Below are 26,385 nucleotides of genomic sequence, written 5' to 3' on the forward strand. Positions count from 1 at the left end.
ATCTATATATATATCTTTGCTCAGAAGTATCAGCAGAAAGGTTGATGGCTCTTCTTTCACTCTCCTGGTTGTGCATAATGGACAGATATGGCAAGAAACAGCCAAAAAAGAAGAATTCAGATGAATTAAACTGCCTGGACTCGGGTGTTACAAAACGAGGCTGTTAATGTCATCCCTCTGAAGGAAGCTGTCATTGCAAGGGAGGCCCTTCTTGGCCACAGGTAGCATTATCTTGACAAATGGAGTGGGATGATTATGTTTAAAAGAGAAAGGGAGGGCAGATACTTCTAAAATTACAGCAGTAATTCTAAAGCTGAATGGCAGCTTAAGCCTTTGTCTTCCCTTGCAGCACATAATTGAGGCAATATCGTTTCCTCATTACCAGAGGATACTGCTGTAAGCTTTGAAAATGGCCTCTAAAGAGCCACTGACACCGCTTGAAGAGTTTTGCAAAAACATTGTTTAGGGACAAATTTAATTATTCATCACATATTTTCTGACTTAAATGAAAAGACCTTTGCATTGTAAGCCACAGGCAGCAGAAGGCAAGAGGGACCTGAATGAGAGCACATAAAGCAAGAGCTTTGACAGCACCATGGAAAAGGCGGGCCGGTCATTTTGTAATGCAGTTGGGCAGTGCCCAGGACTGTGTCCCAGACAGACCCAAGATGCACTATCATACACCACTACCCAGCTCTTAGCTTTGAGCCTCACTTGATGATACAGATGGATATTTCCAGCATCCTTCATCCCATTTATTTGCTTTTGGTAAGCTCTTGCAATTTGCAAAAATCTTTGCCTGTCTCCAGTGACAGTGACAAAACTAGTACAAAATTGGAGAAAAAAAAAACACCTTAGTGGTCTGAAGAAAACTACACAGGTCTTCTATTGATACCAGAAGCACATGTAAGAGTTTTATATGCCTCTACCTGTATCACCCCAGAACAATCTTTTTTGCCTTATATGAATATGTTTACAACAACTTGCAATTGCCTATTGAAGAGAGAGCCTCCCCCCTTCCTCTTCTAGGTGTCTCCTGTTTCCCATGCTGTCCATCTGGAACACCTCCTCCTGGCCAGGTGCAGTCATAAAATGATGCTTCTCAGCCCACTTAATTGTCCTCAAGTGACAGATGGGATTTGACTATAGCTGGTAAGCCATAAGCACATGAAGCAGATGAGCAGTTAATTAGCAATGCTCATGTTTCTGTGCAAATATCTATAGAAACTAGACATAAAAAGATAGTCTTATCAAGCCAGTTAGTCCATCCTCTCTCTACTAACACATTTTTTCCTCATATGGTACATTTTAAAGATTTGGTGTGGGGGTTGCTCTCCCACCAGCACCAGCCCCCTGCCCCAAGCTACATTTAAAACCCCAGGTGACAAAGTTTCTATCAGCTCCCTTAGGAGACAATTCCACAGCCTAGTGAATTTTGCTGTCAGGAAATCTTTTCTTTATGTTCAGCCTAAAGCTAGCTCTTGAAAAAAATGAGCAGGCAAAAAACAAGAGGAAAAAATCATATTCGATAACTTCATAGAACAATTTCTAAGAACTATTAAAAATTTGCTCCAAAACTGAGACTTCGTGTTTCCTAGGATACATTAGCACTTCTGTAAATGGTTGTATTAGAAAAAAAATCAGTGTAATTTTCTCTCGGCGGCAAATTTTGCTTTATCCTACTGCATTACTCAAATCTAAAGATTCTCGACATTAACAAAAAATGGTAGAAATTAATGTGGTGATCCCAGGAAGAAAGGCAATGCAGTCAGTCTTTCTTATATTCCAGGTCAAAACACAATGTAAATGTCTATGCAAGCAGACAGTCTCCCAACTTAAATTCATTTATTTAGCCAGTATTAACACACAGAAGATGCTGGAGAACTTTCACTAAAGAATCCCCTCTTAGGAGCCAGTTGTTTCATAAAATAACTCAGGATTCTATATGTAAATACATATATAACTCCTTACATTTTCAGAGTAGCTCTACAACACCTGAAGAAAGTTGCTAAAGACTCAACCTAAGGAATATTACTCCATAAAATTACTGGAAATAATTTTACTTCTACCACATCTATTAGGTTTCTTTTCTATATATATGCCAATCTTCTGACTTTCTTATGTGCTGAATCTTGAAAAATCTTGTGAGTTTACAACTCACAACAGAAGAAATTTAACAAATCAAGCCCCTTCAGCCTCAAGAAAGAAGTGAACTCCAGGTCTTGACAACAGTCATCTCTTTGTGAGTCCTTTAGTTTCCCTTAAATTTTTTTCTCTTGGTTTAGAGCCTTCCCTCTATTCTTTTCTGTCTGTAAAGTCTCTCAATAGAAGGATCCTCCACCAGCAACAGTAAAAACTTCTCTGGAGATGCAAAGCAGGTGTCAGTGAATTATTTGGCCCATATAAAACTCAGGTAAGTCAAACTAGATGCATACCAGAAATCCCAAATTTAAGCAGCACAGGTTCTAGAAAAGATATCTGCTCATTGGTCAGATGTCTACTTGAAAAAATTTCCCCTATCTGCCATACCATTTGACTTGTTACAGGGATCAAGCCCTACAGGCAGGCGCTCAGACTCCTGCACTATCAGGAACCACAGCCTTCCAAGAAAACTCTCTTTTATAGATCCAAAAGTTATCATTATTAGACTTTCAGATCAGCAGTTTCTCAAGAGAGATATCAGAACACTCTTTCCCCTCTTTTCAGCTTAAAGAGACCTGTAATAAAACTTGACCTTTTCTTCCCAAGAAATAGGTGAAGGCATACCTTCTCCATCTGCAAACTGAGCTCCCACCAATGCTGCCAACCACTGCAACTGCCAAGAAGCCCAAAGTGTAGATAGAACAATTTTCACCTAACAAGGAGTGAAACACTATAAAAGCTATCTGAATTACTCAAGTAAGCCAGAGACCATGATTATATTGGCATAATTTCTGAATCAGGGGTGCTAATAACTTAGTAAATTCTGCAGTGAAGCTATGTCTTAATATCCTGGTAGAAGATCACTGTTTCTGCCCACACTTGTAAGCACTGAGTAATTAGCGCCTCTTTGCACCCTGCTGTGCAGTACAGCTGTGGGCTCAGCCAAACGCTGTGTCAGGCTGTGCCATGAGGACTGTAGGAATCTGAATATTCTGAGTCAAACCAGTCTGAACAAATCTGAATTGTGCCATGCCTATGGTATATCTAGCCCAGTAACTTCTCTTTGCTAGTAGTCAATAAGGGAAACCAGTCAAAAAACTTAAAACCAATGCAAATCTACAGTGATAATTTCCCACAAAACTCTCTGTCAGCCTCTTAGTCGCTTGTGGTCTAGCTAGCATTGTTAACTGAAGATAATGCCTTTGCACTTTAAAAAAAAAGCCCAAACTGTGCCTTTCTTTGTTTAATTCTCCAATTGGTCTATAAATTAATGCAAACACTTAGCAATCTCTGCATCCTGCAGGAAAGGGTTTCACAGCTTTTCACAATCCCAAATGAAGAAATGCTTTATTTTGTTTGTTCTGGACCCGTCGCTTGCCACTTAAATCTGTTGTCCTTTAAGATTTGTATCAGAAAAGAAACAAAATTATGTTTCATAGTCTTAGATAGATTTATCATATCAAGCCAGAGTAATTCCCTTCCAAGATGAGAAGCAAAAAGACTGTTCAATCATTCTTCGTGCAAAAACTGCTCCATACATACATCCAGGTTGCCCTTCTCTGCATTTTTTCCAGTTCCTCTTACAGGACCAGAACTGTGTAACTTCATTGATAAGAGCACTGAAGTCACTTAACAGCTCAAGCTGGACCTAAATAGGCTGTTGTAGACAAACAGGAAATTGTACTGGCTGATGCCCTTTAGTGTTGCTTACTGCTAAAGGCAATGACCAATTTACTGTCACTGGATAATCATCTGGACTACCTGCAAAGCAGTACTGCTTTGTACTGACCAGGAAAGCTCATACAGCACTTTTGAGGGATGTCCAGTAGTTTCACAGGGACTAGACCCCTAAATTTTTATTTTCTGAGCTAGGGAGCACAGGAGGATATACTGGCAAATAATATGTTTGTGTTATCAGACAAAATCTCTTGGTTCTGCCATTCTAGTTCATTATACAGAAAAGTAAATAAATTCATGAATGAATCATCACCTGAAAAATCTCAAGAATTCACAAATTACAAGTTTATTGATGACCCAGTGAGTAAACCATCTATATTTAATAACTTCTACTGTTCTTACTTCCCTTAAGGATTACATGTGCTAATCACAGTGATTGTCTTTGAAGATTTATTGTTGCTTTTCATCTCTGTTGTAGTCACATATCAGAAGCTTTTGCTGCAAGAAAAACAAGTTAACAAGCTGCTGCTGACTGCGTGATGAGTGGAGTTAGTGGCACCTTAAAAGTAAGTTCTGCACAGGCAGTGCATCTTCACGTAACTGAATGTCATGGGAGATAAAGCATGTCTGAGTAATTAAAGGAATTACCAGTGCAACTAACAGACATGCAGGACCATCACCCTATTTTGGCTAACTGAGGTTTGGACAGCTGAGACGGGATCGCAGTCTATAGAATGAGGGACTAGCTGCAATTCAGCCAAATGACACCAAATGTGAAATGGGGGTTGACAACTGCTGTGTAGAATCATCTTGGGTTTGATGGCATTTTTTTGTTTTTTTGTTAGTGAAGACTTAAAGGCAGTCCTGTAGAAGTGGTAAGGAAAAACTGTGATCAAGGGACTTACGAAATATTTTTTCTGTGTTTACACGAGTAGTGGTAAATCTTGTAAAGGATGAATTCTATGTGTTTTTCCCATATGAACCATTTATGAGTAGTCTGCATTTTTCTCAGTGAATAGTTAAGCCAGTGATTTTGGGTAAGCTGAGATTTCTGATTTTGCTAGATTCACCATTTTCACTACCAGAGGCTGAGGTTATGTTTATCTGCACACAAAGGACAAAGACATGAGAAGTCCTTGGGCTCTTCATTTAAAAACTAAGTGAGCAAGTCAGCCATGAGCTGAGATAAATTACATCGTCCAGAACTTCAGCTGAAATAAAACCCCCAACAATTAAGAAGCCAAATAAATCTTATGTGTGTGTCACATAATAAATACACAAATGTTGTATAAGTTATATGTATATAAGGTTATAGTCCATCACTGCAGTAAAATTATGTATCAGTAGAATTTCTCCTAGTATGAATTTAATCAGTAATTCAGTACAATTCACAATAAAAGTAGAAAATATGTGAAGAAGGTTGGGTTTGCCTGGACATATAGTTGGAAGATTTTTAGTGTCCCAAGCAAGACAGGAAGCTAAGAATAGTTATTTCTGTAATTCCAGATGCCAGTATATCTGTATCCCTCCAAAATGACTGTTAAATAAATCCAGCAAAAATAAACAGGAATAATATAATGATGTGATGACTATTTTCTTCAACTCCGTTAAAGCATGTAAACAATTGTACAAAACGGTTCTGTGGCTTCTACTTTAGCTAATACTTGCTCTTTGAGTACTGTTTTCATAACAGTCTTGCTGAAATGAAAAGCCTAAATGAAGCTCTCCAGTGGGCTTACTTGTGTAAGCATAGCTGACTCTGTTGCTGCTGCTGCACAACTCTGGGATTTGATTTGGTTCCCGTACCACCAGTTTAGCACTACCTCACCATTGCCTAAGCTTCATCACAATGACTAGTTCAGTGGGTGACCTGATCAGACCTCTGCTGTAGACACCGCGGGTTATCACAGACTAGTTTATGCCAAAATCCATGCCCCATTTTTCTCACTTATAGAATAGTGACAGTAATACAATTTACATGGAAAGCACCAAGGATCAATTTATTCACATTTGCTCAGAGTTCTGAGTGGAAGATGCACTAAAAGTACACGGAGTTGTTAGGGCGGTGTCAGCATACAGTCCCCAAAAGATCTGCACCCTAGCAAGATACTGACTTAAATCATTAGGAACTCTTTATTGCCCTTTCCCATGACTGAAAGACATGAATCACCTGTTAGGGATAATCCCTAACACATTTAAAACTGGAGTAGCTGCCAGTTTCATTTTTAAGCGTAAGAGAGCACAACGATGTATCAGGCAACAGCATGTCCATTACAACAAGCACTGAACTGCTGCATATGGCTGCTCTGCCATGGGAAACTTCCTCATGCTTTTTTCAGCTGCTTCTTTTACTTTTCAGCTCTCACAGAAGCATTGGTGGTAAAGCCCTTTTCAATTCCTTGATGTGTGTGTCCCTCCTCGCCCCCCATTGCTTCTGTACAGATCAAATTCAGAGGTTAATTCTCTCCAGAGATGAGGAACTGTGATGGCCTGCTTTGCCACTGCCTAAGCCTCCCACTCCAATACTGTGTGTTCATTGCCATCTTACCTCCATATTACCTGTCCTGTGAAACTTAATTCAGCATTTTTACAGCCTGTTTCATTTGGAGAAGTCATTGAACTATCTGTTCCCTTTATGCATAACCATCTACAAAGAACAGACTTACTGGGACAAGAAAACAAACCAAAAAAAGAGACAGGAGGAAAGAAAAATTCTACAGCAAGAAGTGGCACCATCTCTGCATGGCTGTCAGCAATCCTAAAAATGGTAAGAAAGCCTGATTTTCTCAGAAATTGAGATACAAGTTTGTCTTATTTAGAATAGACTAATTATAATTTGGAGAGTGTCTATTTCCTAGAAAACGCAAAAGCTTTTTTTTCTGTAAAAACAGGATGAAATGCCACTTTAAAGTTTTTCACATGATAAAAAGTTCAATTTTGTTTTAAAACAAAACCCACAAACATTCCAGCTGAAAATATATTAAAAAAAAAAAAAATTCAAAGGAAGATGTTGCTGGATAACCTCTCGCTCCTCCCTCACCCAACATACCCAGTAAAGTAATTTGAACAGGACCTGTTCTCTAGAAAAATAGTTGATTGGAAATTTTTCACCAGCTCTTATTAAGTTGTGTCTCTCCTTTTTCCGATACAGAATTACTGCCCTGAGTGTATCGTCCATCTTCACTAGTCTATAAACACTTCACAAACCTCAGCATACTTAGGCTTAAGACAGGTCCCTGACATACATTGGTATTGTCTCCTAGTGCAAAAGCAGAAGGGAAAAGCAAAGTTTATGCCTGTGGCCAAGGATGGATCTAACCACATGCACACACATATGCAGCATGTGCTTATGTTTAATGATCTGGAGAAAGGACGGAAAGGAAAGGATCTGAAAAGGCATAGAAATGAATTAAAAATATTTTTTGAGCTGACTTGTAAAGTTTTATTCAAACAGGAGGAAGATACTGAAGAACTTAAAGAAGTGGGGAGACATTTAACCTTTCCAAAAATATTTATTGATTCTGAAGTGGAAACATAATTGTGAATTATCAGAGCATTGAATTTCAAATTACCGTTTCCATTTCAGAAGTGACCTAACATATAATATATGAAAGGGGGAAACATTTCCAAAATTAAGCGAATTGTAATCATGAAAGTTGTCCTCCTTTTATCTTTACAATCAGGTATGTGGTTTTGGCAAGTTTTACTAAATCCTTCATAGACTTTTTTTTGTAGGCCTACTTTGACTTTAAGACCAAAGGCTTAGTTACAAGGTTTTCTTCCTCCCTGAGTTTTTTTCTTGTTTTCTCCTACCATAAATGAATGTATGTTTATACATATATGTATGTCACAGGGGCTGGTACTGCCATTCCTTTCCCTTGTGAGACGCCAGGATTTACTGGTTATCAATATTAAAATGCATTTACTGCTATACAGTCTACACTTTATTTTTATTAATTTTTAATGGTGGTTAGAAGTATTGATTTAAAAAAATATTTGTTATGATTTAATCCTTATTTTATTTTTTATTTAATCCCAATTGATTAATATGTATTTGGCAAACAAATGCCTCATATTCTATCCACGTGAGCATCGTCAGCTATTAACATTCATGATCTGCTTAGTCACTGTTCATGTTGTGTTCAGATTGTTGGTCATCCTAACCTCGTGTGATGCAAGTGCTGCTGCTTCTCTGAATCACTAAAACATGTCATTTGAATATCACACCAGTCAAAAAAATCTCAGAAAAATTAATGGGAATGCAAGTGACCAATATCTCTTAATCACCCAAAGCTTAGTATCTATTAACAGAATTATAAAGAAACATCTTTCTCCTAAGTATCAATTTCCTCCAAATGCCTACTGGTAAGCTCATATGTCCTTTTTTTTATTTGAGATCAATATGATTTTAATACCTGATGCCCTATAAGCATTCAGCAATACCTGTTACTCTATTACAAGATAATAAAAAAATAACCATATGTTGGCAAGGTAAATATTTTTTTCTTATTCCTGGTAAGGCTACAGAAATAAATAAATAAATAAATAAAGTAAAAATTAAAAAGAACCCAACAATAAAAGGGCAGCAAGATGTGTTTTAAAATAAATTTACAGCTTCAGGAGATTGTTTTGAAACAAAGTGGAAATTATTCTGAGAATGACAATCTGAGATCCCATATCAATACTTTCCAAACATATCTCAGGTAATGCCTTGTTTAAATGTCAGAAAGGTTCTGAAAATTCAGTCAGGAATGTAAGGAAGGGATACAAAGGTCCAAAACTGCATTCTTCTATTCTTAAATGTTTTTATTTAAAAATAAAGTAGCTACTTTAGCCACCTATGACTGAAGACTGTAAACATTCTGTAATCAACCTGGGTCACAAACATAGCATGGCTTCCCATCTTCAAATACTGTCAATCAAGAAATGGGCTTCTGAAAACAGACCTGATTTGCTGGGGTCTAAGATTTACTGCACAAATGGGATCTCAAGCTGCAATTTGCGTTTTACCTAAGCCAGCAAGAGAAGACTTATTTAGGAAGAACAGCTGGTTGCAGAGTTAATTTTTGTTCTTTATGTACTTGTCAATATAAAGAAAAAAGAGAGAATGATTGTGAGAGTATGTGAGTGCAACTACATCACACATTAAGCTTGGGATGCTTTTTGTTTAGGTTTTCCTAAAAGATGCTTGATTTCCATAATAGAAGGACTTTTATAGAAAACTGCACTTTTAATATATGCATTAAGCTCATCACAGTTCCATGACAAAACAACACAAGCTATCAAAAAATAAAAGTTGAAAACGATTCCTTAAAATAAAAATGATTAGACTAACATAAAATAAGTAAAAAAGCTCTGTAAATCATAAAAAGAGATAGCACAGCCTAACAAAGAACTCATTCTCTGGTCTTTCTACAGTGTCTGGTGAGGTGGTGGTGTAAAGGGCTGTATATCTGATGGCCTGTGTGTAAAGTCTACCTCAATTAAGTCTCAGTTTTTGTTAGGTCACTACATGATCCATCTGTGATTTAAAGCTAACTACAGCAACATGGGAGTAGCTGGATGTGTCAAATGAGAGGACGAGATCAATGAGTCATGCTGGAAAGAACTCCAGCAGCTGTTCCTTAGTCTGAGTGCATTATTTATTTTCAAATCTAAATCCTATAGTTGAGATAGGGTGTAGCATAACTTTGAATTTTCCATTCTGTGGCAGGACGCTGATGTAGGGTAGAAGTCACCAGTGCACAGAAATTTACCATGTCTTATCTCAGCCTCCTTGCAGGAGGATGGATTTCTTCCTTTTCTTGGCACAATCTCAAATACAGGGAAATTTCCTGAGCCACAAACCCACAGGGTCATTGCAGACCTTTGTTATGCTGTTCACAGAATTAGGCAGTGAAAAATTTGTCAAAGAGGAAAACGAAACACTAAGGCGGGCATGAAATGCAGCCATTTGACATCCAGCACAGAAGAGACAGATCAATCAATTCAAATCCGTGCCAAATCAAATAAATCAAATCAGTGTTCATCAATTGCACTCTCTGGAAAAAAGTCTCTTATGGAGATGGGCCTGTCATGTTTTAGAGGGTGTCTCACATTAATTTGAAAGCTTGTTGCTAGGTTCTACTAAGAATTGAGGGGAGGGCTTATAATTATTAACAAGTGACTCATCTGCTCGCTGATGATAAAGACCTCTTTGTGTCCAGTGCTAAGGAAAAATAAGTAAATAGCATCCTCGTTCCACTCACCTATTCAGGGAGGTGAAAGAAAGATGGAGAAAACAGAAACAAACGCACAAAGGGCTTGAATAAATTTTTACATGTTCACCAAAAGGATAAAAAGGGGTAGATGTGACAGACAAAGCATCTCACAGTCTCTCAACAAGGGATCAGCTGCATACACTGTGACTAAAGACACATATCATGAGACCTTCTTGAGCTTAGCCTGGCACTCCAGCTCAGTAGTGAGAAGTGGCATACAAATACATAACAAGACAGAGATATCTTCTTAGCTGTACCACTGCTGATTCTTCCTTCTCTCTTGCCCCTCATTCTATGAAAATTTCTCCAGTCTTTCTGTAAATGTGACCCTTTTTGCCATCAATGCATTTGCTCTCATAAATATTCACTGGGCCGCTCTACACCTTCTCTAATCTGACCCTCAGCCAGTAAGGCCAGATCTCTCCCATTCATGTGAAATTGCCATCACCCACCCCTGCATCTGAAAGAAAATGTCATTTATTGAAGCACCTGAAACTTCTCCCACCAGCTGGAGGACCATCAAGTCCAGTCAGGGCAGGGTGCTGGAAGACCATGGACAGGGGAAAGCTCAACCCTCTGTGAGACTCCTGGCCACACCATACACTTGTAGAGCCTCTCAACAACCTTCCCCATCACCTCAAGAAGATATCACTGTCAAACACGCATCTGGAAAGCTAAGAACAGAAGATGTAATTGCTGATAAGGAAAGGTCACGCTGTCCTTACAAAGTGGGTGTCAGTTGATGGATTCATGGCTTGGTGTGCACTTGGTCACGTGAAACAGGATTAGAAAACACTTACATACCTCACATTGGTATTTGTCGAGCAAATCGAGATTTCTCAGGGATAACTACAAAATATTTTGATTGTAGGCAGCCTGCAAAAAACTCCTTGATCCTCTCCTCCACGAGAGTTTCTGGGACCTAACACATTTTTCTACTGAACATTTCCAGGGGAGATAAGTTATCTGACCTCACTACAGGGAGGAAGTGCAGTCAATATTTTGGAAAGCAAGGAATCAATGTTGTACCCTTATTTAAAAACCAATATACAGTTAGTATCTGCCAGCAGCAGTGATAACATTCACTTACACTGGAGATAACTCATACAAAATGTCAACCAGCCATCAGTTCAGGAAACCAACAAAATGGTCTCAGTCCAGATAATTTATGTTCTATCAATACAGTTTGGCCTTTTTCTTTTTTAGTTTAGTACTCCCGGTTTACATACAAACAATGCAGAGCTTTCTGAGTATCACATGTATTTACCTAGTCACAGGAATATTCACAAAAGGAAGGAGATCAAATGACTACTGAAATGATTGGGAAGGTTTTGATTTTTATCTCTGAGGAGGTAGACATTTGTTGTTGGCTGCTTTGAAATCAGACAGGGACTGCTGAGCGAGCCATGACAGGCATTTTTTTTTCCTCTCGACTTTTCCTTTTGCCATTTGACTGCTCATTGTTTTCATTCCACACTGAAAGGGCAGAAACATTTTTTTTAAGGCTGTTAACAGAGGGATCTCATATAAATTCTGGTACAGTCAGTTTTTCCTTTCTAGCACACACACAGGTGCTGCCCTTTCACTGATATCACAACCACCCATCCTGCCACTGCAACAGAGGATGCGGCATGTTTAAGACATCCTCTTTTCCTTTTCCGTTCTTAATTTTTATCTTTAGGCTGTAACAAAAGAAGGATTACTCATTCTGACTGACACATATACTGAAGCTTTTCTGAGGAGCTTAGACATGACAAGAGAACGGCTAAGGACTCTTTGCACCTGGTGCCATTTTGAGCTCCCTTGCTCCTCAGCCCCCCAAAGCAAATTGCAACTGTAAAGGCAGGAGAGGAAAAATTCCTTACTTTCTCACCAGAATATGTATTTCCTCCAATATCACACGTCTGATCCCCCTAATCCATGTGGCTTGATCATGCTGAGGTCTTCCAACGTCTGTCCCTCTCCTAAGTTAAGTCAAACACTATATTCTTAACTGGACAGTTGCAGCAATTTGTCTCAGTCCTCCACATAAAGACTTAGGCACAGCCCTGACCTACCTTCTCTGGCTTCAGGCAAAGAGTCACACTGATAATTTTCTGCACCAGTGCCACACACGTGTTTTCCAGAGATTTTCAGTGCAACATTAGCTCTGTTAAAATAGACAAGGTGCTTTCAGCCTTCATGTACTTTCTGTTGATTTTATCCTTAATCCAGCTTTCTGTTCTGCTCAGAACCTACATTGGTATGCACTGAAATGCACCTGCTCTACCTCTCACCTTTCGACCAACCAGGGTCCAGAACCCTGGATTTACTGCTATTCCAGGGCCCTCTCCTTATCTCACCTCTTTCCATAACACTATGGTGATAGCAGATCTGCGGGAGGATTAGAGACCAGTTCCTTCCTGTGGAGTGATTAGCAGCAGCCTCCTAAATGCTCCATTGTACTGCTTGTACTATGGCTGCAGCCATTCTCTCATGTCTACTCTTAGCTGCCATACCCTCCCATCACATAAGTTTTCCATAGCTGGAAGAATGATTTAAAGAGCAGGCACTCAGAGGTCTTGATAGACTCTCACAGCACTTGTTGACAAGATGCTCCTGGAATAATTCCTTTTGTCCAAGTAAATTGACTTCCACATTGGGCTTGGCAGAGAAGTTTTCTGGTTCCATAAACTGAAATGAAAGTGCTTACAATTTCCTTGGGCCAAACTGAGATAAAAAGTATGCAAGCCTTCTAATGAGGTAGAAATGTTTTGTTCCAGTTTGACTGACAGATTTGCTTGTCATTTAACAAAGTGGAATTTGAGCATGGCCCCTTTTGCGATCAAGTTTCATATGAATTATTTTCAGTTTTCATACAAAATGCATGAACTGGAAAGTAATAATAAAATTTATCTTCCAGAAAGAAGTAAGATGGGGTGTTCTGGCAATTTTCTCCCTACAGTTTTTTCAGTCAGGAAAATTCATACAACTGACCATTTTCCAATCATGTTTCATTCTGATAAATTTATTTTCCTGAGAAAGACAAGAACATCTATCACTGAAAAAATCACACTCAGCTCTGCCTTCTATGTGGGTCAGTAGGGATTCTGCATAGGAGCAGACCCTGACAGCACATCTCTTCCTTTTGTCTCATGTTTTCAAATCTGCATTTCTTTTACTGAAAAGATGTTTTCTGACTTTTGCTGCTGCTGCTCATTTTGTATGTTGAAGTTGGCCTCCTGGATATGTCACAAATGTTTTCCGATGAAGATGAGGATGTCTTCGGAGACCCAGATCACAGGCAGGACAGAGCAAATGCGAAGAAGAAAGAAAGATTGGAAACACTGTCATGCAAATATTCTGAAGTATAGGAACAACAACTGCTTCTAGGGAAGCAGAAATACTTCTAAATGACATGCTCTTTTTCCAGTTTTCCATGCGGCATCACCGTGGGCCTTTTAATGACGTGTTTACATCTGTTAATTTCATGCCAAGGTTTGGCAGTTGCCCACACAGAATGTAATTATAGTTCCTAGAAGCAGAAGTACCACATACAAGTTTCCCACCCTGCTGTGCGTCCTGGGTGGAGGTGGGCTGGGCAAAGGGTGACAGCTGGCCCTTCACTGAAGTGATGCATCACATTGGGTGATTTGTGGGTTTTGTTATTATTTCAGTGCACTCATATGAAACCTTGTCTTTTGTCACAAGTTTCAGTTGATGACTGAAAGCTCTTCAGCACCCTGTGAGCATGTGCGGCCTCTGGCCACTGATAGAGTAAATCTCAGAATCTTGGTGAGATCCTTGGTCATAATAATTGAAGCCTATATGGTTAAGGCAAAGAGGAAACCCAAGAGATACAGCGATGGCGCATTTGGTGTTGGGCAATGGATTCCACAGTCATCAGGACTGGCTTGAAGGAACCAGGGATGTCTTCCTTCTGCCTTTTGTAAGTAGTGTTACTGCTTTTCAGTCCACACCCAGAGGGCAGTTACTCTCTCCACAAAACTAAACACATGACAGCACACTACAACAAATCCAAAGTAAGTAAGGCTGAGCACTCAGGTCAGAAAGAATACTGAGTACTTTCGTACTTTGTCTCCCACAGATCATCTTTGCAGGTCAAGGCTGAAATACATTAGCACTGTAAAAAGGGGTTTGGGGGTTGACAGGCACTGCCATCACCCTCTGTGCGGGTGGATAACAAACGCACTCTTAAGGGTTACCAGTCTGCCACTCTTTGCCAGGGAGTTAGATTCACTTGAAGTCACCTGAAGTATTCCTGCCTACTACCAGTTAAACATTGATAAATTTGAATCAGCTTTCCATTTTGGTTTTGGCTTTTTTTTCGTTGTTTTTTTTTTTTTTTTTTTTTCCCCACAAGGACAAAAAATTAACAAAAACAGGGGGATAAGATGGGTCTAAGGTCATTATATTGCAAGGTTCAGTCAGTGGCTAGAGTTCTCTGCAAAGAGAGGGAGCAGGAGAACTTTGACAGTGACTGCCAGGTTGCTGTCAGCTCCGGTCCACCCTGAGCAGCAGGCAGAGCAGAAGCCGTGGGGCAAGGCTACATGTGCCATTTATACTTCCCATTGGGGAAAATGATCAGTTATGTTCCAAATATAAATTTAAACAAGAAGCACTAATGTTGTGAAGAGCAGCGTGGGGCAGAGAGGGCAGCAGCATATGACAGCTCTGAGGCTGGGTGACATTTCTCACCCTACACGGTGCATCTGGGGCTGCCAGATTGCCTGCCTGCCAGTGCACTGCACAGCCAGATACCAGCGGACACCGGGCCCAGAGTCACCTTAAAAAAACAAAGCTGTGCTGGGGAGAGCGGGACAGACACCGCCACTGATCAGAGAGGTGATACAGATCTTTGCTGGGGTTCATAGGTTAAAATGGCTTGGTTGAGCATAATGAGTTTTTTCTTCCTGTCCCCTAGCATTGTTTTTTATTTTTTATTCACCCCCTCTTTCCCTGAGAATTAGTGGCACTTTCAGGGAAGGTCTGAAGCTCTGCTTTGCGCTGCTGCGACAAGGCAGCTATAAGCAGAGTGCACACAAAAAGCACTCTGTTGTGCTCAAGTGGTGATCCGTAGGCAATGCAAACTAACCACCAACCCAGGGCAAGCTGTAAACAAGGAAACTGTAACCGGCCTGAAACACGGCAAGATTAAAAGTAATTATCTGTCTCTCTTCCTTCTCACCACAAGCTCAAATTTGCCTTAGTACAGCCTCCATACACAGCAAGGTCCAACAGAAAATTGGTACCCTGCATGGCAATGTTTCCTCCTTCCCGAGCAACGGAAAATAACAGTGACAATCGTATGGCATCTGCTGGACTTATCCATGGTGAACATTGTACAATAAAGTTAAGAGGTGTCAATTTAATTAACTGTGACTTTATAGACTGAAGTGATGCTTAGTGTTTGCCTGTCTCTTCTCATCAGGAGAGTTATTCTGCCCTATTAATCCCAAAGATGGGGTAGATAAAATAAACACTACTCTTCTTAATATCTCCATGGTAGTGCCCCAAAAAGACTAGAACAGCCCCGGCAAAAAATGGTTCTTCCTTTAGATACTGCTATTTGTCTCCTTTGGATAGGAAGGAGTTACTCAGTTTGAAAACTCTTCCTTAAATATATTACCACGACTGACCAGTTTACGTTTCCAGTTTACTAATCCATCATACTGGGACTTGTTGACTTCATCACAGATTTCCTCTTTAGTTTCTTGTTACATTTAGTCATGCACTTGCTTTGTGATGCAAAAGTGTGCATATGTCCATGCAAGTCAGGGAAAGACTCAGTTTCCATTTTGCTACATCTTGCCCTGTGCTGCCATTTAGATGCTTCCCCCCACCCAAATTCTCAGTACACTTAGTCTGGCTGAGAGAGTATATGTCTGATGACGTCAGACAGACATGACATAGCATATACCTGCTTGTGTACCCCACCCCCAACATGCCCACCTTGCCAATTCTGGATGTCCATCATCAGTGGCATCACCTTACCAAGAACACCAACCTCTGTGGCAGTAGACACTGAAGTGGGTGCCCACTGCTCCTCCACACTCCTCACTCCCTTCCATTCTCTAGCTGTTCCTATGCCTTCTGTTTCTTCACATGACATTTGCCAAGGTCCCCACTCTTTCAGTGCATGGCTTTATATACAACAGAGTTGATCTGTCCAGCAAAGTTCTTTCTCAGCTTTGCAGGATTTACTAATACATCCAAAAAGCTGGAATCACTTACACAGCTTTACTCTATTGCCCAGTTTTTCCTATATTACAAACCAAATTATTATACTTTCTTTCAAACCTCTTTCCATCACTGTTTCAAAACTGCTGTGAAGAAAAACCCTATTGACACTTAAAAAAATAAATATTCTTTTTGAACTGCCTTTTCATGCCGAGAGAAGCAGAAACTAAACTGAGATTAATTTCTCTACATGAACAATCTTATGTAGGCTAACAAGAAAATGAAGATAAAGTTATACATTTCTCTAATGCTTTTAAAATGCACAACAACAGATATTTTTTTGGCCAAAACCTAGGTAACTGTATGAGTGTTTTGTGTACATATTTATATCTAGTTTATATTATAGCTGTATAGTTTATATATAAACATAAAAAAAAAAACCAAAACCTTGGCACTTACCTTTGAGAAGTAACATTTATCCCAGGTTCGGTAAAAAAGTCTCAGACAGGCACTTAGACCTTCTTTCTATGCCATGCATCCTTTTTTCAAAAGAAGATATAATCAGAAAAATCCTGGTTGATGTCTAGCAAACCAAAATGCAGACTAGATTGTTTGTCAGATGCAGCCTGATTCAGTGAAGTCCGAGTGTGTGAATCCCTGAGACTCCTTTTTCAGTAATATCCAAAGCACAAAAAAGGGAAAGGGGAAAAAAAAAAAAAAAAAAAAGAAAGACAGAACAAAAAAGAGTGAATAACTTGTTCTTTTCTTGTTTGGTTTAAAAAAAACAGTCGTGGAGGACTAAGCAGCCTGCCGGCTTCTCAAGCATTCGGATCCTAGTGCATCCCAAGGTAGCACATGCATTTTGGTACTGCAAGTCTTCAAGTTCATACTAGCAAGCCCAGCTTCTGTGTATGTGCGTGTGCGTTGGGGAGGGGGGTTGAGCTGTTTTGTGGGGGGAAGAGAGACAGGGAGATACACACACACACTCATGCAGAGATGGAAAAAGGAAAACCAGCAAACTGGAGTGATCTCACAAAGTGCTCTAGATGGCAGAGCCTGCACAGCTTGTAAGACAAGCAATGTGCACACACACAGACACACACACAAAGAAAAAAAAAAGAGAGAGGGGGGAAAAAAAACCCTGAGAGAACTAGCAGGCAGCTTCAGGAATTTCTTCTTACCTCTTCTGACGATGCAACATACAGCAAGTGCTTTGTGCTGCATAGGAATCCGTGCAGGCACGACTCAGTCAGACCCCTCACTTCTGAAATAAACAAATAAGTAGTATAGGAAAGGGAAGAAAATCAGAAACCAGAGGAAATAAGGCTATGAAAAGAAGCTATTAAACAAGTAAGAGTGTTACGAAGAAGGCTTGAGTGGGTGGGAGGTGAATAGTTGATATGGGGAGAGGCATCCAAACTCCTGGCCCTAATACAGATTGGCTCTGTAATTATGTGGCAAAGCACTGCCTTCTAAGCCATTGCGTAATAATAGAAGCCTAAGCTGTGTAGACACAGCCTGACATGCTAAATCCTTAGGAGCTACGCTCAACATTTGTCATTGGAAAGCGTGTCTGTTCTCTGGGGGTGGGGGAAGCTGAGGGAAAACGGGAGAGAATTTTTACTGCAAAATGCACAAGCTGCAGCTGCAAAGAGCTCTCAGGTGGTGCCAATGCCTGAAATGTTAAAGTGAAACTCATATATATATATATATGTATGTATATGGAGAGATAGATAAATACAATATGTGGTGTTTAAGGACATGGTTTAGTGGTGGACTTAGCAGTGCTGAGTTAATGGTTGGACTTGATCTTAAAGGTCTTTTCCAACCTAACTATTTCTATAATTCTATGATTCTAAATAATATTGTCAGCTCCATTCACGCTGTTCAATACTAGAAGAATTTTCCCTTGCTGTATTTTAGTAACTCAAATGACAAAGGGAAGGGCATATACAAAAGTGTTCAGTGTTAAATATTATTATTTATAATGCCGATATCAAGTAGTTCTCCCTTTGTACTGATCAGTACTGGAATGTCTAAATAAACCTGAATTAGGATAAAAGAACTTGGGAGGAGCAATCAGCCTTTTCCATTTACTGGCAGCTTCCTCTCTCCAGCCCTCCAGACACAGACACAGACATTTTCTTCTGCCTCCCTTGGTTGAAGAGGCTCCTAGACAGAGCCAGGGAAAAGATAAGCACTAGCTAAGTAAGAGTAGGTAAAACCCCAGCTCATTCAAGTTACCACAGACAAGCATCAATACACCAACAGACAGAACAATTTATAATGCACATAGAAGCAATAACAAACCAAGAAAGCAATATAATTTTGCAGTGGAAATTTACCTGGAAACTGTGGCCCTGGCTCACACCTATGGTCCATCTAGTCCAGTAACTTCCCTCTGGAAAGTGATCAGTACCTCCACCTCTGAGGAATATGAATGAGTTTGTGCAGCCAGGGCTAGACAGCCAGGGCTAACCTGTTCATGGGCAAAGCTTCTCCTTAATCGCTGTTCTTTAAAGATTAGTTAATGCACTGAAGCATGAGCTGGGGAACAGTCTGCTTCTGCACATCCAGATTAAATATGTAGTGTCTGATTCTAAGGCCCTTTGTAGTTGGCGTAAAGTACACCTCTTTTTAGGCACCCTAGATCTAAAGAGTAAAATCTTCTGACACTTTGTAAACATCCTGGTGTGAAAAAAGGGCACGAGTTCAGAAAGAGCTGTAGTATTTCAGTCTGGAGAGACAGAAGTATATTTTTATAGCCTCACCTAGCCTAGTCACTCTGCATTTACTTCTTACCCTTGGTGGAAACACCAGATATATTTCAAGAAGCCATCCAGTGCAAGTAAGAGAACCAGGTCACTCAGCTAGTACGTAGGTATCAAATTTGGGGGCTAAAAGTTCAAACCAGACTGAACTGAAGACATTGAAGATATTTTTGAGAATGGCTGCATAGAGCAACACATACTTTTCCTGGAGGGGATGATTAAAATGTTTCTGCTGCAAATTTTAGATCCCTTACTGTTACCAGTCTCACTCCTTTGGTGTATGCCTGCTGTGTTCCCAGGTGACTCTCTATACGCCTAAGGAGAAGACTGCAGATGTTGAACATAAGGGAGTTACACCACGGTAAAACAGAGGAGCAAGGACTGTGGACAGAAAAACTGCTTGTTTTGCAGCATATCCAGATTTCCTTGGCTTTGTGTGGAACAGTGCTGAAGGACTCTTCCTGGGAGAAAGGCCAAGAGTTATAATGGTCGATAACCTTACTGGGCAGTGAAATAAATGGTCTGGTCAGAGAAAGACTTAAGAAGCTGGTAACTGCTGAATTGGTCATTAGGAGTCTTAAAAATTTGCTTCATTTACTAGAAGACTAAAACATGAATTTAGGAAGCTAACTTTAAACATCGCTCCTGGGAATCCTAGGCCAAGCGTGTTGGCTAGAAAATCAGATCAAAGCTCTAATCATGTCAGTGCCTTATAAAATAAATGTCAGTGCATCACAGACAGAATAGACATCTCTTAATGACATCAGGAATTAATAATAGACTCTGGGACTAGTGTTTCGGACTGATTTAAAAAAAAAGTATTGCTTGCAATGACAGAAATCAATGGACTCCACCAACAAACTTGAAAAATCTTCCAAAAATCTTTCACCAGCTACAGTTGTGACAGTGACAATTCCCAAGGAAAAATCAAAGATGATACAACCCTGGAAAAAAGTCACCCAAAAAGTGGTGGGTTCCCACTCTGCGAGGCTAGTGTGCTTTCTAACTTTCCTTGATGCCCTTTAGACTTACGTCAGAGTTCTCTGGTGTTCACCCCATAGCTTCTCTCCACTAACCGTCCCTGATGTATATTGTTTCTCTCCCAAGTAAGGACCTTCTCAGTGAATCAACCTCTTTCTTGGTCATTCTAGCAGGAAGAGGGCTATGACTTCCCTTCCTCTCTTTCGCTCAGGCCTCCCCTCTCTCCAATCCTACCTTAATTCACAGTCAGGCAACACGGTTGCTTTACCTACGTCTGCTCTCATTTCCACCTCCAGGGAAATCCCATCACCACCCAAAGAGCCACAGAAGAAAGTGTGCTCTGCCTAGGTACTGATCACCTTGCAGGCCCACAACGCTCACCCTTGGAAAGACCTGTCAAGGTTCAACGTCCCATTCCTAGATCTAAAAAACACATGAGAGACCATGACTACACGTGACTAATTCTGTACTCACTGAACCTTTAAAACTGCTGCATTGCTGAGCAGCTGAATCTTTCAGTGATGCAGCAGTTCCTGTGTCCCAAGAGAATGCGTTATTTCTGTATGAAAAGATGTCATAAAGCTCTTACAGCCACATTCATACAAGTTCCCTTGTACAGTGGCAGCCACCTAAAAGACCTCATCACACAGAGATTTGGTAATGGGGATGCTCTCCTTTGGCATACAGTGCCAGGTACAGTACCCAAACTCAAGAAAAGTTTGAACTAGGATAGCAGAGTAAGACAAAAAGAAAACTGAGATGCTTTTGCAACCTCCAGGACAACTTTACCTGCCACAAACATCATTCTCCTTTCCGAGTCTAGCAGACAAATACTGAAGCCTTTAGCCATCTGATTGACATTACAATTTAGTATGTACATATAGACATCAGTAATTCCCATTTCCTGCTTACCCCCTTCCAAACTGAAATAGTCGGCACCGGTCCACGTGACTGTTTAATCAATGGCTGCCAATCAATTACACTGATTGAAGGACAGTTTAAAAAACATTTGTTCTGTGGCCCTACTGATGAAAACAGTTATCAGTAGCTGAACCCACCAACTCTAAAACATTGGAGATTTAGGGAAAAATTATGTATTTTTTTGGGTGCTGTTCATCTCAGCTCTTTAAAAATCATTGAATGGCTGTTTACACATATATATGCCAGTACAAAATAACCTTCTCACATCCTCCACTCACACATCCCTGTGCTTTTAAAAGCAGCTTCATCCAACAGACAGACTATGTTTTCTTTCTGATTCCTGCATCTTATCATGAGGAAATTCTAGTTTCAAATTTCTAGACCCAGAGATCCAACAGGAAGCAGGCATTGTTTCATGGTGCAGTGGAAGAAAAAGGATTCTCAAGGCTATTGATGAGGCAAAAGCAGCACAGAAGCTTCCTTTTGCAGTGAACTGTCATAAGAAGCATAGACCAACATCATGTAAAAAATATTAACATCTTCAAAATACTTAAACAACTCCACAACAATCTTTTATTGTCCATCTTGTATCTGAATGCAGAAGGGTTTTCAAATACCAGGAAACAGTTGTTTCAGGACATAGAATCAATTACAAATAATCTACTCCATTCTAAGCATTCATCTCAGCTGGAATAACCAGGAGACTTATGCTAACCTTAAGAGGATCCACTGTAACTTTGTAGGTGCTCTGAAAGAAGGTCACTATATCTCAGTTTTTATTTCAGGGTTATTATTCTTTCCAGGTTCTCCTTTTACAAGCAGGGAAATCCTTGTATTTCTGTTTTGCATAATCACATGTCCAGCTCAGTGACTGAAATTTAATGCCCTTTGATTGATAGGTTAAGACCAGAAGGGATTATTATGGCCTTCTCATTTGACCTTCTGCATAACCTCAGTTATAGAATTCCTCCCTGTGGCTCCTGCATCTATCTTCATACTATTGGCTGATACAGAAAATACATTTAATAAAGACAGTCACTTGATTTAAAGATTTCAAGTGATGGAGTGTTCATTCCCTGCTCTCTTTATAAGACTGTCCAATCTTTAATTGCTGTCATTGTTAAAAAAAAAAAAAAAAAAAAAAAAAACAAAAAAAAAAAAAAGAGTCTGCACCTCATTTTGTTAGTCAGAAGATTCTGGTATGTTATGAAAAGCCCAAAGTGATAATTATGAATTATAGCTGGGTATCTCCTGATCAGAAAACTCAAAATGAGGACTAGCAGAAGTTTCTCCCAGATAAGTGGATTTGTTCCACTGGGGGCTAAAGAGTGCTGTTTGAGAACAGTGCAATCTATTTACTCAACAAACAAACAAACAAACTTCTTGTTTAATGGCCATCTGTTTCAGCACAGCGTTCATCAGAATAAAGGGACTGCTTTGGCAACGCTTTCCCAATGTTTTTAATTTAATGGAAAAATACAAATTAGCTTCCACAGTACACCTGGAGGCAGCAGTACTCTGCTGCCTGCCCATCAGGAAGCAGGACCTCCTCCTGATGAGTTTGCAACCTCTGGCATTGATTCTTTCTGTGCACAGAACACTCCTAGCCACCACCCTAATCCAGGGGGGCTGCAGATGCAATAAAGGCATGGCACAAGAGAAGTGTGGTTTTCAGTCTTCATTTTATATTTTGAGCCTTGCCACAATAGAATAAGGGCAACTGACGTTTTTCACTACTGAAAGAGGATATATGGACTTATCATGCAGCAGGGCATCCCTGTTTGGAAAGGATGCTATCAGGCTGCCATCCTCTGTTGCAATTCCACAGGCAACAGGAGCAATGTAAAGGAGGTCAGGTTCTCCACTGCCCTGGCCAGGGCTTACTGCAGCGACTCCCCTACCAATCCCACAGTTGCACCAGCTGAATCATTTGTCTGGATGCACTGTTACATGATACAGATCTCGGTTTGCTTTCTAGTTGTTACTTCAAATACTGTTTAGAGGGAGAGAAAATTGTTTTGGGATTTTTAACCTCTAAGGAGAGAGGAACCATGAGAGACTGGGGACAGGTAACCCTTAGACAGGATTTGTCAGCCAGGGTTAATGTTGTGAAACTAGCCTTATGCTAATCATATGAGAAGACAGGTACTCTAATATATAAAGGACAAGACCCCATATCTAGGACAAGGTCGGCTGCTTAAGCTGTTTATGAAACATCCTGAGGCTTTCAAGTTTGTATGTCTCAGACATGGAAAAAAATGGTTACAATTTCATATCCAAATGAATAAAAGTGCATGGGGAAGGTGAGAATCTTTTGGCGAGACCCTTGTTTTGTATCAAAACTACAGCCATCACCATAAATAAGATCAGTATTTGCTAACAGTTGCCACATTATAGTGTAAAGGTGGCAAATGAATGAATCCATCAATAATCTCGATAACCCACATTGTAAATTGTGGAAAGAAAGGACCATTCGGCCCAGTCATAAAGTCACTTAGTTTCTATGGTCACAATTATCTGCAAGCTATTAGACTTGCCGAGGACAGGGGCAGGTACTTAACAGGAAGAATCCCAGACCTCTGGAAGGAGCTAAGATTGTATCACGGGGCCTGCAGTACAGAGAGCTAAAGAAACAATACAAGGTGATATTTTTCTTAGTGAAACTTAAGCATGGTGCAAAAAGTGCGTTTTGTCTTCCTGAAACAAATTTTATGTGACTTCAACAAACTATTTTGGGTAGAAAAGAAGAAAACCAAAATTAAACGATGTAGAAAACCCAAAAATGAAGCAGCATGAACTTGGTATCTGATTTGGAACCTGAGGGACGTGGGAGAGTTTGATGCAGAAAGGAATGGGAAACAGAGAGGGGTGTGAAAGCCTCAGAGGCAATGCCACCCCTTAGAAGGCAGTATATGACCTCTGCCTGCTATCCTGGGCCTCAGCTCGGGGTGAAGATGGGCTTCTTCCTACTCCCTCTTCCTGAGCCTCATGCCAATAAAGTGTATGCATATAGGAAGGAAGACTCAACAGTTCCTGGCTTTCACCTGAGACCTTGGAAACCTCTGTAGGGTGTGCAAGCATGAGGTTCCTGCTCCCATTTATAACCCAGGTGGGCACACCCAAAGAAAGGAGAAGGAGGGAATTTTGAGGTGCTGCAGAGAGTAGCAGCATCAGTATAACAAGGTATCTGGACCCCTCTCTCAGCCTCTGTTCCTATTTGGTTCCATCAGAGGAAAAAAATGAAGGAGAAAATGAGTCCACATCTTGTTCTTACTTATTTAATCCATATCTTCTTATGTATTTACTTCTTAATGTTAAGAGAAATCAAAGACAAAATAGCAGCTGTCCTAAAACCATCAGTGAATGCAAGACAAAAGTCAAAGTACCTAAATTTAAGCTGTCATCAGAAAGGGGGACAACAAGAAGTATTTGGCTGTGAGGAACAACAGGGGAGAGAGTAATTTATAAAGTCTGGGTTATCTCAAGCATAGTATGAAGATAGGTTAGTGTTTTAAGAATGACTTGAATACAGAATACTTTGAGATGGCTTTTACTGTCCTTTGTGCTCCCAGATTCCAAAGGGAAGTGAGATTTCTGTTTCTTCGGTGGGACCTAGGGTGTCCAGTCCATCTCAGCATGTCTTAGCTCTGCTGTTATTCTGCTCAGAGACACTGGAGAAGGCACAGGATGTAAGCATTAAGCATACATGGAGGAAAATTTCTCACGTACTAAAACTTGAGCATCTCTTGCGAGGCATGTGTGATCCAGCTCAATATTGCAGCACCCAACGTAAAAACTTTGGGAATTCAATTTTTACAGTGTTTGCTCTGTAGAGGTAGAACAATCTTTGCATGAGCTGCTGCTTCTCTTCCCCAGCCTCCTCAATCTCATGTTCACAGAGACAACACATGGAAGACAGTCTGTACTTCCTAGAGCATCAGAGTGAGAAAGGCTGATTGCATTTCTGTATTTCCTTATAAAATGTTAAATATTCATAGCTATGTCAAATTAAATTAGAATCTTGTGCTGCTATTCTTTTCAGCTCATCGGGTCCTCCTCAGATGATACCTGTCCTGTTACTATGTGATCTACCTCCAGAGACTTCACCTTCATCTAACATTGTTCAATGCAAGCTCAGTTTCAGATCAGAATAAAGGAAAAATACAGTTTTCAGAAGGACTTGCTTACTGATCAACTGCTGTGTCTTTATCACAGTTGTATTATAGGAGAGATGGAAAACGCCTTTGTGGCTACAGGCATAAGAAAGACATACAATAAGGCTTGGAAATGGGTGCACTACAGAGCAAATAAATACTCCCTGGAAGTTAAAAAGAAAATATTCTGAAAGAGCTACAGAAATCTCTAAGAAACCAGGCACATAAATGTATGAACTAGAATAAGAAATTCTTGCTTTCTTTTTGACAGCTGTCCCTTTTTTTGTATATAGGATTGAACATGAGACCACCAAAGCAGAAGCCTGAAATATTTCCACATTTCTTTTGTACCTGGAAATCATTGTCTCTGTAATTGGGCATAAAATGGAATATTTAGAACATATTGACAATTACTGTACAGCTGGGTGAAAAACTGCTGAGACAATAATTGTCTTCACAAGAATTAGGCAGCTGAAAATATTAAAGGTAGAGGATACTGGGAGAGCACGTATAGCTCAGTATTATAGAATGAAATTTAGTCAAGTGAAAAAGCCTTGATAAATGCAAGAAAAGGTGAAATTATACAGTGTGTACCTACATACACAGAGATGCACACAAAGTAAGTGGTAGCTGGAAAGCTGCCTCAGAGACTTTGTGGTCCTTCAAAGTTTACAATATGCCACAGGTGACCAACTACATTCAAAACAGAGCCTTCCACACCTACAGGGCTTATAAACTAGATGGGATGTTGGACAGATGAATTCACATGTGCTGATGAGGAGAACTAGGCCCTTTGATGATCATTGTGTTCTGAGCAGACTCCCTGGCAGCAGAGCCGCAGAGCTGTGGGACAGCTGATGACCCAAGACCCCACAGGGGGCCTACTCCAGCCCTCCCTGGACTGCCCATTAAATTAACATGTGCTGTATCAGGCCTCTGGTTAAGAGCACTTCACACAGAGCATATCTTTAGACTACATCTCTATCACTAGACTTTGTACTGCTTTAACTTAAATGGAAGTTGCTTTTTGTGCCTAGGAGCTGGCTACAGAAGCGCTTACACCTGCTGCAACAGATGCCACCAAACCAATACCATCCTGCTTTACAAAGGGAGGAAGACGAGGACTGAATGGACCCCAAACCATCCCTGTCTCTAGATCTCACATCTGCTCTCATGCTACAGCAGTGTAGGCGGAGATGGTGTTGCAGGAAGACGAGGGTACAAAAGCTCCATTCTGTTTAGTCCTTCCATGCTGCCAAACTGCTTTGCAATCTACCGTTAAGAGTATAATTCCTGGTT

General features: G+C 40.2%; 1 protein-coding gene across 7 annotated transcripts in view; it reads right to left on the reverse strand.

Moving 5' to 3' along the window:
- Positions 1 to 18,777, reverse strand: part of LRFN2 (leucine rich repeat and fibronectin type III domain containing 2) — a 160,996-nt gene extending 142,219 nt beyond the window's left edge. For 2 of the 7 annotated variants that reach the window (XM_040612161.1, XM_040612160.1), the window contains exons 1-3: positions 18,605 to 18,776; positions 17,441 to 17,523; positions 16,719 to 16,925 (exon numbers count right to left, since the gene is read on the reverse strand). The gene's annotated coding sequence lies outside the window, so the exon portion shown is untranslated. Of the gene's footprint in view, positions 1 to 16,718; positions 16,926 to 17,440; positions 17,691 to 18,604 lie in introns of those variants that run through there. The other 5 variants (XM_040612157.1, XM_040612155.1, XM_040612159.1 and 2 more) reach the window with 5 other exon arrangements.
- Positions 18,778 to 26,385: the final 7,608 nt, after the last annotated feature.

This window comes from Falco naumanni, chromosome 12 (assembly GCF_017639655.2).
Source record: "Falco naumanni isolate bFalNau1 chromosome 12, bFalNau1.pat, whole genome shotgun sequence".
Taxonomy (NCBI): Eukaryota; Metazoa; Chordata; class Aves; order Falconiformes; family Falconidae; genus Falco; species Falco naumanni.